Source organism: Lissotriton vulgaris, chromosome 5 (assembly GCF_964263255.1).
Source record: "Lissotriton vulgaris chromosome 5, aLisVul1.2, whole genome shotgun sequence".
NCBI lineage: Eukaryota > Metazoa > Chordata > Amphibia > Caudata > Salamandridae > Lissotriton > Lissotriton vulgaris.
Window position 1 is genome coordinate 1547288891 of NC_141693.1, and position 16468 is coordinate 1547305358.

General features: G+C 40.3%; 10 non-coding genes across 10 annotated transcripts; all 10 read right to left on the reverse strand.

Moving 5' to 3' along the window:
• Window positions 1–1340: 1340 nt before the first annotated feature.
• TRNAR-UCG (transfer RNA arginine (anticodon UCG)) lies at window positions 1341–1413 on the reverse strand. Its single transcript has one exon. It is a non-coding gene; the product is annotated as a tRNA-Arg (tRNA).
• Window positions 1414–2057: 644 nt separating this feature from the next.
• TRNAR-CCU (transfer RNA arginine (anticodon CCU)) lies at window positions 2058–2130 on the reverse strand. Its single transcript has one exon. It is a non-coding gene; the product is annotated as a tRNA-Arg (tRNA).
• A 790-nt stretch (window positions 2131–2920) lies between these two features.
• TRNAR-UCG (transfer RNA arginine (anticodon UCG)) lies at window positions 2921–2993 on the reverse strand. Its single transcript has one exon. It is a non-coding gene; the product is annotated as a tRNA-Arg (tRNA).
• A 1654-nt stretch (window positions 2994–4647) lies between these two features.
• Window positions 4648–4722, reverse strand: TRNAR-CCU (transfer RNA arginine (anticodon CCU)). Its single transcript has one exon. It is a non-coding gene; the product is annotated as a tRNA-Arg (tRNA).
• A 1499-nt stretch (window positions 4723–6221) lies between these two features.
• TRNAR-CCU (transfer RNA arginine (anticodon CCU)) lies at window positions 6222–6294 on the reverse strand. Its single transcript has one exon. It is a non-coding gene; the product is annotated as a tRNA-Arg (tRNA).
• A 790-nt stretch (window positions 6295–7084) lies between these two features.
• TRNAR-UCG (transfer RNA arginine (anticodon UCG)) lies at window positions 7085–7157 on the reverse strand. Its single transcript has one exon. It is a non-coding gene; the product is annotated as a tRNA-Arg (tRNA).
• A 2227-nt stretch (window positions 7158–9384) lies between these two features.
• On the reverse strand, window positions 9385–9457 carry TRNAR-CCU (transfer RNA arginine (anticodon CCU)). Its single transcript has one exon. It is a non-coding gene; the product is annotated as a tRNA-Arg (tRNA).
• A 782-nt stretch (window positions 9458–10239) lies between these two features.
• On the reverse strand, window positions 10240–10312 carry TRNAR-UCG (transfer RNA arginine (anticodon UCG)). The gene has a single exon. It is a non-coding gene; the product is annotated as a tRNA-Arg (tRNA).
• A 642-nt stretch (window positions 10313–10954) lies between these two features.
• On the reverse strand, window positions 10955–11029 carry TRNAR-CCU (transfer RNA arginine (anticodon CCU)). Its single transcript has one exon. It is a non-coding gene; the product is annotated as a tRNA-Arg (tRNA).
• A 3080-nt stretch (window positions 11030–14109) lies between these two features.
• TRNAR-CCU (transfer RNA arginine (anticodon CCU)) lies at window positions 14110–14184 on the reverse strand. The gene has a single exon. It is a non-coding gene; the product is annotated as a tRNA-Arg (tRNA).
• Window positions 14185–16468: the final 2284 nt, after the last annotated feature.

Below are 16468 nucleotides of genomic sequence, written 5' to 3' on the forward strand. Positions count from 1 at the left end.
ATGCGGTAAAGTCAATAAGAATAACTCATAATAAATAAGAGGCAAAATCCGTGATATTTGAGGTTTCTCAAAAAGGGTTTTATTCCTATAAAAGGAATTGGGTGATTAGCATATTGGCTCGAGCCAAGGTGGCATACCGTTCCGTCACCACATAGGTTCGGGAAGGGACAGACTGACAGAGTCAATGGTAATATGCGGGTATGCAAGTATGCGACAACACATTATTGACAGGCATTCATATATATAGTCAATGCATTACAGTAAAGGCATATGCAGGAGGCGTAACAGCTGAGAAGAGAGATAAGAGTGCATGTACGTAATACAAAAAGGCGTTACAATAGGCGTGCATGAAGGCGTGAACAAGAACGTCATTTATCATGATGTCACAAGTAGGCGGATCCATGAGTGAATCCGGCAATGTCAGCAAAAATACATGGCAGAGATGCGCGCGCAGCAGTATGACGTGTAATGTACGTGTAACTTGAGGGGTGAAGGGGGACTTGACATTTAGCCCTACATGTGGAGACAGATGTCTGGATGTCAGATCAACCTAATCCCAAATCGTATCTAATATCTCATGTTTAAGGAACTGTATTATCTGGAAGGAAATGGTCTCTCGGACAAGAGGCTATTCTATACTGACTGTGAGTGCGTGTATGAGCGTCTACGTGTCTGCATGAGATGCGAGGGGTGCGAGGGAGGGCATGGGCCTACCATGGAAACAGAGCCATGAATTACTTGCATAGAGACAGTGAGGCCAAGCCCTTTGCTCTGCAGCTGGAAGGGTGTTGACATGAAACTACTAGACAGGAATGTATTTTCGAGGAGTGGAGCAGATAATTCGAAGGTTGAATACAGTCTTGGCAGGCAACAGGCTGAGCCAAGCACCGTTAGCCGCACAGGGAGTGAGGCAGAGGTCACGGGTACAGATGCAAGCCCAGGTTTGAGATTCAGAGTCAGAAGGCAGGAAAAGGCTCGATGGCAGAATTCAGGGCCTACTTCTCCAGAGCTGAAAAACGTGTAAAGTACACTACATAAAGACGTTGGCATGGCATATTTAGGAACGGACTATTTGACCCATTCATGGTGGATCTGAAAGAGGACATGTTAACGTTGGACGCAAATGTATTTGCGTCTTCATAGCTTGAAGTGGAGGGAACATACATGTACACGGAGTCGTTGGGGTCTAAGATAGGGGACACAATTGATCACAAAATTTATATTACCTCAACTCCACTTCATGAATAATTAGGAATGAGAACATGATGGCTATAAGAGTATTGGAAGGGCCTGCTTCCATTCTGAATGGAAAGCTGAGTTGTGTGACCATTGGAAAATACCGACCACGAAGGGACTCGAACCCTCAATCTTCTGATCCGAAGTCAGACGCCTTATCCATTAGGCCACGCGGTCATATGTCCTTCTATGCTTATTTTTATAATGTAGGTGGTATGCAAGGATGGGAAATATGATATTGATAGTTATTTAGGTTTACATCCCATTGTGTTTTTTCAGCTCCTTTCAATTAAAGCACTCTTTTGGAATCGATATAATGAGAATGTCACCAGTACGATAAGCTTTTGTTTTCTTTTTTGCATTTAAACCTCTTTCTTCATGAGATTAAAGCTCAGTTGTATGCTTGACATAGCTCTGGATATTTCCAGACGTGGAGAGAAACTGTTTTGACAGTAGTACAAACTGCTGCTTTCTGGATATGCCAATTTACACACACTCAAAGGTTGTATATGTTTCATGAATCCTGGCTTGCCCTATTCAAGTAGCTGAAAGCCTGTCACCACCTCTAGAAACAACAGTTACACCAATCCAACTCAAATCATTTTTTCCAAAGGAATATCTTCTGCCGGGTCAAAGTTGCATCTGACAAAGATAGGTGTTTAAAAATCTACTTTGTAGTTCCAGAACACCAACATGACCCTGAAGAGTACAGAAGTAAAATGGTACCATTTCAAAGTTCCTAATACCTCATAAGCTTCTGAGCGGAAGCATGTAATAAATATATAAATTTTTCAGGAAAAGTAAGAGTGGATTTTGGTTTTCACCTCAGATGGGACTCGAACCCACAATCCCTGGCTTAGGAGGCCAGTGCCTTATCCATTAGGCCACTGAGGCACAGATAAACACATGCAATCTAAAGGCATTATTTAAATGTATTCAATCGTCTGCACACAGGACATTTCTCAGTTCTCTCCATAAGTAAACTTCCCATTTTCATCCTCTTCCATCCCCGACTTTAACACTCTGTTCTGTGCTATAATGGAGGCTCTTCGTTTCGAGCAAGTGGAGAGAAATTGGAGGAGAACCACTTTCGACTCAACACTTCTTCTTTCCTGGATGCTTTTCTCAATAAACTGGGCTTTGACAGTGGTATCAAGCCGTCCTTGTCTTCAGCAGGACACAGAAACAGGCACCAAGTCTCCTAACCAAGTTCAACCACACTCTGCAACTTAATAGACCAATGCTTTACAAATTAGCCAACTGTGTCATCAGCAAAGGCTGCCAATGTGCCAATCCTTTATAATTCTTCTGTAGTACTTTTCTTTCTCGCAGGCAAAATTAGCACTTTAACTGCACAAATCATACAGATTTTACACTTGAAGCACTTCATGAACACATACTTACACACCTTGCATTTCATCTACACACCCTTGAGCTAAGAACCCATTCTGTCAAGTCAAAATTCTGCAACCCTATTACATATTCAGTGCGTGTACATAGAAGCACTTCTTAATGCCACTAACATGGACAAGATTTTAGGCTGAAGATGCAATCTAAATGACTGTGCAGTATGTACTCCACTTCATGAATAATTAGGAATGAGAACATGATGGCTATAAGAGTATTGGAAGAGCCTGCTTCCATTCTGAATGGAAAGCTGAGTTGTGTGACCATTGGCAAAAACCAACCACGAAAGGACTCGAACCCTCAATCTTCTGATCCGAAGTCAGACGCCTTATCCATTAGGCCACGCGGTCATATGTCCTGCTGTGCTTATTTTTATAATGTAGGTGGTATGCAAGGATGGGAAATATGATATTGATAGTTATTTAGGTTTACATCCCATTGTTTTTTTTCAGGTCCTTTCATTTAAAGCACTCTTTTGGAATCGATATAATGAGAATGTCACCAGTACTATAAGCTTTTGTTTTCTTTTTTGCATTTAAACCTCTTTCTTCATGAGATTAAAGCTCAGTTGTATGCTTTACATAGCTCTGGATGTTTCCAGAAGTGGAGAGAAACTGTTTTGACAGTAGTACAAACTGCTCCTTTCTGGATATGCCAATTTACACACGCTCAAAGGTTGTATATGTTTCATGAATCCTGACTTGCCCTATTCAAGTAGCTGAAAGGCTGTCACCACTAAGCATGGGCGAATTTTGCGAATCTCGCGTTCGCGAATTTTGTGGATTTGCGAACTCGCAATCCGCAAAATCCGCGAATTCTCGCGAATTTGCGGATTTTTTTTTTTTGTGTTTGCGCGGGTTTCTGCCAGTTCGCGAGGGTTTTGTACACTTTCGCAAATTGCGAACTTACCTGTCGGGTTGCAAGTTTCACGAACTTGTTGTTTCTATGTGTCCAGCCTGTTTGGGACACTCTTCTTCATCACTGCCACTCTCTGTCACCACTGCCACTCTCTGACTACTCATGCCACCCTCTGGCCCACCCATGCCACCCTCTGTTTCATCACAGCACCCTCTGGTTGTCCAGTCAGTGTACATTATTGTGGCAAAGCAAGCACACCTTACCTGCCTCAAGTGACCTGAATTAATTTGGGGCTGATTAATGTGTCACAGAATATTTTTTTAGCTGGCACCTGCTTCCTTAGTGCTTCCTGATTAGTGATCTTTCGCACTTGCTAAGTGCTTTCATTGTTGCAAAATTAGTTACAACACCTGCCCTGCCCCAACTGACAATAATGAATTAGGGGCTGATTAATGGATTTGAACTTCCAGCCTGGCTCCTGCTTGTCTCCCTTAGCTGTAATTCAGGACCTTTGTGGCATATGTGTAACTATTCTGAGGTTCAGAGCAGGGTCACATAATAGTTGCAACTGGCAACTGAACTCTGGAGGGGCCCCTCAGGAAGCACTACAGGAAATGGCTACTAATGATGAGCCTGAACTTTTGAACCTGGTAAGTAGTTTCAGTTTTGCTAAGATCGTATTTCTGCAATTTTGCACTTATTCGCGGGGCGCGAAGTTGTACTGGGAAGCTGCGAACTCACGCGAACAGTGCAAGCAGTGCGAGCAAAATCCGCTGCTCGCGGATTTGCGGATTTTGCGGGAGATTCGCAAATCTCGCGGATTGCGAATTTACCGAAAATCCGCAAAATCCGCGAGCGAAACGGATTTTCCGCCCATGCTTAGTCACCACCTCTAGAAACAACAGCTACACCAATCACATTCAAATAATTTTTTCCAAAGGAATATCTTCTGCCGGGTCAAAGTTGCATCTGACAAAGATAGGTGTTTAAAAATCTACTTTGTAGTTTCAGAACACCAACATGACCCTGAAGAGTACAGAAGTAAAATGGTACCATTTCAAAGTTCCTAATACCTCATAAGCTTCTGAGCGGAAGCATGTAATAAATATATAAATTTTTCTGGAAAAGTAAGAGTGGATATTGGTTTTCATCTCAGATGGGACTCGAACCCACAATCCCTGGCTTAGGAGGCCAGTGCCTTATCCATTAGGCCACTAAGGAACAGATAAATACATGCAGTCTAGAGGCATTATTTAAATGTATTCAATCGTCTGCACACAGGACATTTCTCAGTTCTCTCCATAAGTAAACTTCCCATTTTCATCCTCTTCCATCCCCGACTTTAACACTCTGTTCTGTGCTATAATGGAGGCTCTTCATTTCGAGCAAGTGGAGAGAAATGGGAGGAGAACCACTTTCGACTCAACACTTCTTCTTTCCTGGATGCTTTTCTCAATAAACTGGGCTTTGACAGTGGTATCAAGCCGTCCTTGTCTTCAGCAGGACACAGAAACAGGCACCAAGTCTCCTAACCAAGTTCAACCACACTCTGCAACTTAATAGACCAATGCTTTACAAATTAGCCAACTGTGTCATCAGCAAAGGCAGCCAATGTGCCAATCCTTTATAATTCTTCTGTAGTACTTTTCTTTCTCGTAGGCAAAATTAGCACTTTAACTGCACAAATCATACAGATTTTACACTTGAAGCACTCCATGAACACACACCTTGCATTTCATCTACACACCCTTAAGCTAAAAACCCATTCTGTCAAGTCAAAATTCTGCAACCCTATTACATATTCAGTGCGTGTACATAGAAGCACTTCTTAATGCCACTAACATGGACAAGATTTTAGGCTGAAGATGCAATCTAAATGACTGTGCAGTATGTACTCCACTTCATGAATAATTAGGAATGAGAATATGATGGCTATAAGAGTATTGGAAGAGCCTGCTTCCATTCTGAATGGAAAGCTGAGTTGTGTGACCATTGGCAAAAACCGACCTCGAACGGACTCGAACCCTCAATCTTCTGATCCGAAGTCAGACGCCTTATCCATTAGGCCACGCGGTCATATGTCCTGCTGTGCTTATTTTTATAATGTAGGTGGTATGCAAGGATGGGAAATATGATATTGGTAGTTATTTAGGTTTACATCCCATTGTGTTTTTTCAGCTCCTTTCAATTAAAGCACTCTTTTGGAATCGATATAATGAGAATGTCACCAGTACAATAAGCTTTTGTTTTCTTTTTTGCATTTAAACCTCTTTCTTCATGAGATTAAAGCTCAGTTGTATGCTTTACATAGCTCTGGATATTTCCAGAAGTGGAGAGAAACTGTTTTGACAGTAGTACAAACTGCTGCTTTCTGGATATGCCAATTTACACATGCTCAAAGGTTGTATATGTTTCATGAATCCTGACTTGCCCTATTCAAGTAGCTGAAAGCCTGTCACCACCTCTAGAAACAACAGTTACACCAATCCAAATCAAATCATTTTTTCCAAAGGAATATCTTCTGTCGGGTCAAAGTTGCATCTGACAAAGATAGGTGTTTAAAAATCTACTTTGTAGCTTCAGAACACCAACATGACCCTGAAGAGTACAGAAGTGAAATGGTACCATTTCAAAGTTCCTAATACCTCATAAGCTTCTGAGCGGAAGCATGTAATAAATATATAAATTTTTCTAGAAAAGTAAGAGTGGATATTGGTTTTCACCTCAGATGGGACTCGAACCCACAATCCCTTGCTTAGGAGGCCAGTGCCTTATCCATTAGGCCACTGAGGCACAGATAAACACATGCAGTCTAGAGGCATTATTTAAATGCATACAATCGTCTGCACACAGGACATTTCTCAGTTCTCTCCATAAGTAAACTTCCCATTTTCATCCTCTTCCATCCCCGACTTTAACACTCTGTTCTGTGCTATAATGGAGGCTCTTCATTTCGAGCAAGTGGAGAGAAATTGGAGGAGAACCACTTTCGACTCAACACTTCTTCTTTCCTGGATGCTTTTCTCAATAAACTGGGCTTTGACAGTGGTATCAAGCCGTCCTTGTCTTCAGCAGGACACAGAAACAGGCACCAAGTCTCCTAACCAAGTTCAACCACACTCTGCAACTTAATAGACCAATGCTTTACAAATTAGCCAACTGTGTCATCAGCAAAGGCAGCCAATGTGCCAATCCTTTATAATTCTTCTGTAGTACTTTTCTTTCTCGTAGGCAAAATTAGCACTTTAACTGCACAAATCATACAGATTTTACACTTGAAGCACTTCATGAACACATACTTACACACCTTGCATTTCATCTACACACCCTTGAGCTAAAAACCCATTCTGTCAAGTCAAAATTCTGCAACCCTATTACATATTCAGTGCGTGTACATAGAAGCACTTCTTAATGCCACTAACATGGACAAGATTTTAGGCTGAAGATGCAATCTAAATGACTGTGCAGTATGTACTCCACTTCATGAATAATTAGGAATGAGAACATGATGGCTATAAGAGTATTGGAAGAGCCTGCTTCCATTCTGAATGGAAAGCTGAGTTGTGTGACCATTGGCAAAAACCGACCACGAAGGGACTCGAACCCTCAATCTTCTGATCCGAAGTCAGACGCCTTATCCATTAGGCCACGCTGTCATATGTTCTGCTTTGCTTATTTTTAAAATGTAGGTGGTATGCAAGGATGGGAAATATGATATTGATAGTTATTTAGGTTTACTTCCCATTGTGTTTTTTCAGCTCCTTTCAATTAAAGCACTCTTTTGGAATCGATATAATGAGAATGTCACCAGTACTATAAGCTTTTGTTTTCTTTTTTGCATTTAAACCTCTTTCTTCATGAGATTAAAGCTCAGTTGTATGCTTTACATAGCTCTGGATATTTCCAGAAGTGGAGAGAAACTGTTTTGACAGTAGTACAAACTGCTCCTTTCTGGATATGCCAATTTACACACGCTCAAAGGTTGTATATGTTTCATGAATCCTGACTTGCCCTATTCAAGTGGCTGAAAGCCTGTCACCACCTCTAGAAACAACAGTTACACCAATCCAATTCAAATCATTTTTTCCAAAGGAATATCTTCTGCCGGGTCAAAGTTGCATCTGACAAAGATAGGTGTTTAAAAATCTACTTTGTAGTTTCAGAACACCAACATGACCCTGAAGAGTACAGAAGTAAAATGGTACCATTTCAAAGTTCCTAATACCTCATAAGCTTCTGAGCAGAAGCATGTAATAAATATATAAATTGTTCTGGAAAAGTAAGAGTGGATATTGGTTTTCATCTCAGATGGGACTCAAACCCACAATCCCTGGCTTAAGAGGCCAGTGCCTTATCCATTAGGCCACTGAGGGACAGATAAACACTGCATTCTAGAGGCATTATTTAAATGTATTCAATCATCAAACACTGGTGTCTGTACACAGGACATTTTTTAGTTCTTCCATAAGTAAACTTCCCATTTTCATCCTCTTCCATCCCCGACTTTAACACTCTGTTCTGTGCTATAATGGAGGCTCTGCATTTCGAGCAAGTGGAGAGAAATTGGAGGAGAACCACTTTCGACTCAACACTTCTTCTTTCCTGGATGCTTTTCTCAATAAACTGGGCTTTGACAGTGGTATCAAGCCGTCCTTGTCTTCAGCAGGACACAGAAACAGGCACCAAGTCTCCTAACCAAGTTCAACCACACTCTGCAACTTAATAGACCAATGCTTTACAAATTAGCCAACTGTGTCATCAGCAAAGGCAGCCAATGTGCCAATCCTTTATAATTCTTCTGTGGTACTTTTCTTTCTCGTAGGCAAAATTAGCACTTTAACTGCACAAATCATACAGATTTTACACTTGAAGCACTCCATGAACACACACCTTGCATTTCATCTACACACCCTTAAGCTAAAAACCCATTCTGTCAAGTCAAAATTCTGCAACCCTATTACATATTCAGTGCGTGTACATAGAAGCACTTCTTAATGCCACTAACATGGACAAGATTTTAGGCTGAAGATGCAATCTAAATGACTGTGCAGTATGTACTCCACTTCATGAATAATTAGGAATGAGAACATGATGGCTATAAGAGTATTGGAAGAGCCTGCTTCCATTCTGAATGGAAAGCTGAGTTGTGTGACCATTGGCAAAAACCGACCACGAAGGGACTCAAACCCTCAATCTTCTGATCCGAAGTCAGACGCCTTATCCATTAGGCCACGCGGACATATGTCCTTCTATGCTTATTTTTATTATGTAGGTGGTATGCAAGGATGGGAAATATGATATTGATAGTTATTTAGGTTTACATCCCATTGTGTTTTTTCAGCTCCTTTCAATTAAAGCACTCTTTTGGAATCGATATAATGAGAATGTCACCAGTACGATAAGCTTTTGTTTTCTTTTTTGCATTTAAACCTCTTTCTTCATGAGATTAAAGCTCAGTTGTATGCTTGACATAGCTCTGGATATTTCCAGACGTGGAGAGAAACTGTTTTGACAGTAGTACAAACTGCTGCTTTCTGGATATGCCAATTTACACACACTCAAAGGTTGTATATGTTTCATGAATCCTGACTTGCCCTATTCAAGTAGCTGAAAGCCTGTCACCACCTCTAGAAACAACAGTTACACCAATCCAACTCAAATCATTTTTTCCAAAGGAATATCTTCTGCCGGGTCAAAGTTGCATCTGACAAAGATAGGTGTTTAAAAATCTACTTTGTAGTTCCAGAACACCAACATGACCCTGAAGAGTACAGAAGTAAAATGGTACCATTTCAAAGTTCCTAATATCTCATAAGCTTCTGAGCTGAAGCATGTAATAAATATATAAATTTTTCTGGAAAAGTAAGAGTGGATATTGGTTTTCACCTCAGATGGGACTCTAACCCACAATCCCTGGCTTAGGAGGCCAGTGCCTTATCCATTAGGCCACTGAGGCACAGATAAACACATGTAGTCTAGAGGCATTATTTAAATGTATTCAATCGTCTGCACACAGGACATTTCTCAGTTCTCTCCATAAGTAAACTTCCCATTTTCATCCTCTTCCATCCCCGACTTTAACACTCTGTTCTGTGCTATAATGGAGGCTCTGCATTTCGAGCAAGTGGAGAGAAATTGGAGGAGAACCACTTTCGACTCAACACTTCTTCTTTCCTGGATGCTTTTCTCAATAAACTGGGCTTTGACAGTGGTATCAAGCCGTCCTTGTCTTCAGCAGGACACAGAAACAGGCACCAAGTCTCCTAACCAAGTTCAACCACACTCTGCAACTTAATAGACCAATGCTTTACAAATTAGCCAACTGTGTCATCAGCAAAGGCAGCCAATGTGCCAATCCTTTATAATTCTTCTGTAGTACTTTTCTTTCTCGTAGGCAAAATTAGCACTTTAACTGCACAAATCATACAGATTTTACACTTGAAGCACTCCATGAACACACACCTTGCATTTCATCTACACACCCTTAAGCTAAAAACCCATTCTGTCAAGTCAAAATTCTGCAACCCTATTACATATTCAGTGCGTGTACATAGAAGCACTTCTTAATGCCACTAACATGGACAAGATTTTAGGCTGAAGATGCAATCTAAATGACTGTGCAGTATGTACTCCACTTCATGAATAATTAGGAATGAGAACATGATGGCTATAAGAGTATTGGAAGAGCCTGCTTCCATTCTGAATGGAAAGCTGAGTTGTGTGACCATTGGCAAAAACCGACCACGAAGGGACTCGAACCCTCAATCTTCTGATCCGAAGTCAGACGCCTTATCCATTAGGCCACTCGGTCATATGTCCTTCTATACTTATTTTTATAATGTAGGTGGTATGCAAGGATGGGAAATATGATATTGATAGTTATTTAGGTTTACATCCCATTGTGTTTTTTCAGCACCTTTCAATTAAAGCACTCTTTTGGAATCGATATAATGAGAATGTCACCAGTACGATAAGCTTTTGTTTTCTTTTTTGCATTTAAACCTCTTTTTTCATGAGATTAAAGCTCAGTTGTATGCTTGACATAGCTCTGGATATTTCCAGACGTGGAGAGAAACTGTTTTGACAGTAGTACAAACTGCTGCTTTCTGGATATGCCAATTTACACACACTCAAAGGTTGTATATGTTTCATGAATCCTGACTTGCCCTATTCAAGTAGCTGAAAGCCTGTCACCACCTCTAGAAACAACAGTTACACCAATCCAACTCAAATCATTTTTTCCAAAGGAATATCTTCTGCCGGGTCAAAGTTGCATCTGACAAAGATAGGTGTTTAAAAATCTACTTTGTAGTTTCAGAACACCAACATGACCCTGAAGAGTACAGAAGTAAAATGGTACCATTTCAAAGTTCCTAATACCTCATAAGCTTCTGAGCGGAAGCATGTAATAAATATATAAATTTTTCTGGAAAAGTAAGAGTGGATATTGGTTTTCATCTCAGATGGGACTCGAACCCACAATCCCTGGCTTAGGAGGCCAGTGCCTTATCCATTAGGCCACTGAGGAACAGATAAACACATGCAGTCTAGAGGCATTATTTAAATGTATTCAATCGTCTGCACACAGGACATTTCTCAGTTCTCTCCATAAGTAAACTTCCCATTTTCATCCTCTTCCATCCCCGACTTTAACACTCTGTTCTGTGCTATAATGGAGGCTCTTCATTTTGAGCAAGTGGAGAGAAATGGGAGGAGAACCACTTTCGACTCAACACTTCTTCTTTCCTGGATGCTTTTCTCAATAAACTGGGCTTTGACAGTGGTATCAAGCCGTCCTTGTCTTCAGCAGGACACAGAAACAGGCACCAAGTCTCCTAACCAAGTTCAACCACACTCTGCAACTTAATAGACCAATGCTTTACAAATTAGCCAACTGTGTCATCAGCAAAGGCAGCCAATGTGCCAATCCTTTATAATTCTTCTGTAGTACTTTTCTTTCTCGTAGGCAAAATTAGCACTTTAACTGCACAAATCATACAGATTTTACACTTGAAGCACTCCATGAACACACACCTTGCATTTCATCTACACACCCTTAAGCTAAAAACCCATTCTGTCAAGTCAAAATTCTGCAACCCTATTACATATTCAGTGCGTGTACATAGAAGCACTTCTTAATGCCACTAACATGGACAAGATTTTAGGCTGAAGATGCAATCTAAATGACTGTGCAGTATGTACTCCACTTCATGAATAATTAGGAATGAGAACATGATGGCTATAAGAGTATTGGAAGAGCCTGCTTCCATTCTGAATGGAAAGCTGAGTTGTGTGACCATTGGCAAAAAACGACCACGAAGGGACTCGAACCCTCAATCTTCTGATCTGAAGTCAGACGCCTTATCCATTAGGCCACGCGGTCATATGTCCTGCTTTGCTTATTTTTATAATGTAGGTGGTATGCAAGGATGGGAAATATGATATTGATAATTATTTAGGTTTACATCCCATTGTGTTTTTTCAGCTCCTTTCAATTAAAGCACTCTTTTGGAATCGATATAATGAGAATGTCACCAGTACTATAAGCTTTTGTTTTCTTTTTTGCATTTAAACCTCTTTCTTCATGAGATTAAAGCTCAGTTGTATGCTTTACATAGCTCTGGATATTTCCAGAAGTGGAGAGAAACTGTTTTGACAGTAGTACAAACTGCTCCTTTCTGGATATGCCAATTTACACACGCTCAAAGGTTGTATATGTTTCATGAATCCTGACTTGCCCTATTCAAGTGGCTGAAAGCCTGTCACCACCTCTAGAAACAACAGTTACACCAATCCAATTCAAATCATTTTTTCCAAAGGAATATCTTCTGCCGGGTCAAAGTTGCATCTGACAAAGATAGGTGTTTAAAAATCTACTTTGTAGTTTCAGAACACCAACATGACCCTGAAGAGTACAGAAGTAAAATGGTACCATTTCAAAGTTCCTAATACCTCATAAGCTTCTGAGCGGAAGCATGTAATAAATATATAAATTGTTCTGGAAAAGTAAGAGTGGATATTGGTTTTCATCTCAGATGGGACTCAAACCCACAATCCCTGGCTTAAAAGGCCAGTGCCTTATCCATTAGGCCACTGAGGGACAGATATACACTGCATTCTAGAGGCATTATTTAAATGTATTCAATCATCAAACACTGGTGTCTGTACACAGGACATTTTTCAGTTCTTCCATAAGTAAACTTCCCATTTTCATCCTCTTCCATCCCCGACTTTAACACTCTGTTCTGTGCTATAATGGAGGCTCTGCATTTCGAGCAAGTGGAGAGAAATTGGAGGAGAACCACTTTCGACTCAACACTTCTTCTTTCCTGGATGCTTTTCTCAATAAACTGGGCTTTGACAGTGGTATCAAGCCGTCCTTGTCTTCAGCAGGACACAGAAACAGGCACCAAGTCTCCTAACCAAGTTCAACCACACTCTGCAACTTAATAGACCAATGCTTTACAAATTAGCCAACTGTGTCATCAGCAAAGGCTGCCAATGTGCAAATCCTTTATAATTCTTCTGTAGTACTTTTCTTTCTCGTAGGCAAAATTAGCACTTTAACTGCACAAATCATACAGATTTTACACTTGAAGCACTCCATGAACACACACCTTGCATTTCATCTACACACCCTTAAGCTAAAAACCCATTCTGTCAAGTCAAAATTCTGCAACCCTATTACATATTCAGTGCGTGTACATAGAAGCACTTCTTAATGCCACTAACATGGACAAGATTTTAGGCTGAAGATGCAATCTAAATGACTGTGCAGTATGTACTCCACTTCATGAATAATTAGGAATGAGAACATGATGGCTATAAGAGTATTGGAAGAGCCTGCTTCCATTCTGAATGGAAAGCTGAGTTGTGTGACCATTGGCAAAAACCGACCACGAAGGGACTCGAACCCTCAATCTTCTGATCCAAAGTCAGACGCCTTATCCATTAGGCCACTCGGTCATATGTCCTTCTATACTTATTTTTATAATGTAGGTGGTATGCAAGGATGGGAAATATGATATTGATAGTTATTTAGGTTTACATCCCATTGTGTTTTTTCAGCTCCTTTCAATTAAAGCACTCTTTTGGAATCGATATAATGAGAATGTCACCAGTACGATAAGCTTTTGTTTTCTTTTTTGCATTTAAACCTCTTTTTTCATGAGATTAAAGCTCAGTTGTATGCTTGACATAGCTCTGGATATTTCCAGACGTGGAGAGAAACTGTTTTGACAGTAGTACAAACTGCTGCTTTCTGGATATGCCAATTTACACACACTCAAAGGTTGTATATGTTTCATGAATCCTGACTTGCCCTATTCAAGTAGCTGAAAGCCTGTCACCACCTCTAGAAACAACAGTTACACCAATCCAACTCAAATCATTTTTTCCAAAGGAATATCTTCTGCCGGGTCAAAGTTGCATCTGACAAAGATAGGTGTTTAAAAATCTACTTTGTAGTTTCAGAACACCAACATGACCCTGAAGAGTACAGAAGTAAAATGGTACCATTTCAAAGTTCCTAATACCTCATAAGCTTCTGAGCGGAAGCATGTAATAAATATATAAATTTTTCTGGAAAAGTAAGAGTGGATATTGGTTTTCATCTCAGATGGGACTCGAACCCACAATCCCTGGCTTAGGAGGCCAGTGCCTTATCCATTAGGCCACTGAGGAACAGATAAACACATGCAGTCTAGAGGCATTATTTAAATGTATTCAATCGTCTGCACACAGGACATTTCTCAGTTCTTTCCATAAGTAAACTTCCCATTTTCATCCTCTTCCATCCCCGACTTTAACACTCTGTTCTGTGCTATAATGGAGGCTCTTCATTTTGAGCAAGTGGAGAGAAATGGGAGGAGAACCACTTTCGACTCAACACTTCTTCTTTCCTGGATGCTTTTCTCAATAAACTGGGCTTTGACAGTGGTATCAAGCCGTCCTTGTCTTCAGCAGGACACAGAAACAGGCACCAAGTCTCCTAACCAAGTTCAACCACACTCTGCAACTTAATAGACCAATGCTTTACAAATTAGCCAACTGTGTCATCAGCAAAGGCAGCCAATGTGCCAATCCTTTATAATTCTTCTGTAGTACTTTTCTTTCTCGTAGGCAAAATTAGCACTTTAACTGCACAAATCATACAGATTTTACACTTGAAGCACTCCATGAACACACACCTTGCATTTCATCTACACACCCTTAAGCTAAAAACCCATTCTGTCAAGTCAAAATTCTGCAACCCTATTACATATTCAGTGCGTGTACATAGAAGCACTTCTTAATGCCACTAACATGGACAAGATTTTAGGCTGAAGATGCAATCTAAATGACTGTGCAGTATGTACTCCACTTCATGAATAATTAGGAATGAGAACATGATGGCTATAAGAGTATTGGAAGAGCCTGCTTCCATTCTGAATGGAAAGCTGAGTTGTGTGAACATTGGCAAAAACCGACCACGAAGGGACTCGAACCCTCAATCTTCTGATCTGAAGTCAGACGCCTTATCCATTAGGCCACGCGGTCATATGTCCTGCTTTGCTTATTTTTATAATGTAGGTGGTATGCAAGGATGGGAAATATGATATTGATAATTATTTAGGTTTACATCCCATTGTGTTTTTTCAGCTCCTTTCAATTAAAGCACTCTTTTGGAATCGATATAATGAGAATGTCACCAGTACTATAAGCTTTTGTTTTCTTTTTTGCATTTAAACCTCTTTCTTCATGAGATTAAAGCTCAGTTGTATGCTTTACATAGCTCTGGATATTTCCAGAAGTGGAGAGAAACTGTTTTGACAGTAGTACAAACTGCTCCTTTCTGGATATGCCAATTTACACACGCTCAAAGGTTGTATATGTTTCATGAATCCTGACTTGCCCTATTCAAGTGGCTGAAAGCCTGTCACCACCTCTAGAAACAACAGTTACACCAATCCAATTCAAATCATTTTTTCCAAAGGAATATCTTCTGCCGGGTCAAAGTTGCATCTGACAAAGATAGGTGTTTAAAAATCTACTTTGTAGTTTCAGAACACCAACATGACCCTGAAGAGTACAGAAGTAAAATGGTACCATTTCAAAGTTCCTAATACCTCATAAGCTTCTGAGCGGAAGCATGTAATAAATATATAAATTGTTCTGGAAAAGTAAGAGTGGATATTGGTTTTCATCTCAGATGGGACTCAAACCCACAATCCCTGGCTTAAGAGGCCAGTGCCTTATCCATTAGGCCACTGAGGGACAGATATACACTGCATTCTAGAGGCATTATTTAAATGTATTCAATCATGAAACACTGGTGTCTGTACACAGGACATTTTTCAGTTCTTCCATAAGTAAACTTCCCATTTTCATCCTCTTCCATCCCCGACTTTAACACTCTGTTCTGTGCTATAATGGAGGCTCTGCATTTCGAGCAAGTGGAGAGAAATTGGAGGAGAACCACTTTCGACTCAACACTTCTTCTTTCCTGGATGCTTTTCTCAATAAACTGGGCTTTGACAGTGGTATCAAGCCGTCCTTGTCTTCAGCAGGACACAGAAACAGGCACCAAGTCTCCTAACCAAGTTCAACCACACTCTGCAACTTAATAGACCAATGCTTTACAAATTAGCCAACTGTGTCATCAGCAAAGGCAGCCAATGTGCCAATCCTTTATAATTCTTCTGTAGTACTTTTCTTTCTAGTAGGCAAAATTAGCACTTTAACTGCACAAATCATACAGATTTTACACTTGAAGCACTCCATGAACACACACCTTGCATTTCATCTACACACCCTTAAGCTAAAAACCCATTCTGTCAAGTCAAAATTCTGCAACCTATTACATATTCAGTGCGTGTACATAGAAGCACTTCTTAATGCCCCTAACATGGACAAGATTTTAGGCTGAAGATGCAATCTAAATGACTGTGCAGTATGTACTCCACTTCATGAATAATTAGGAATGAGA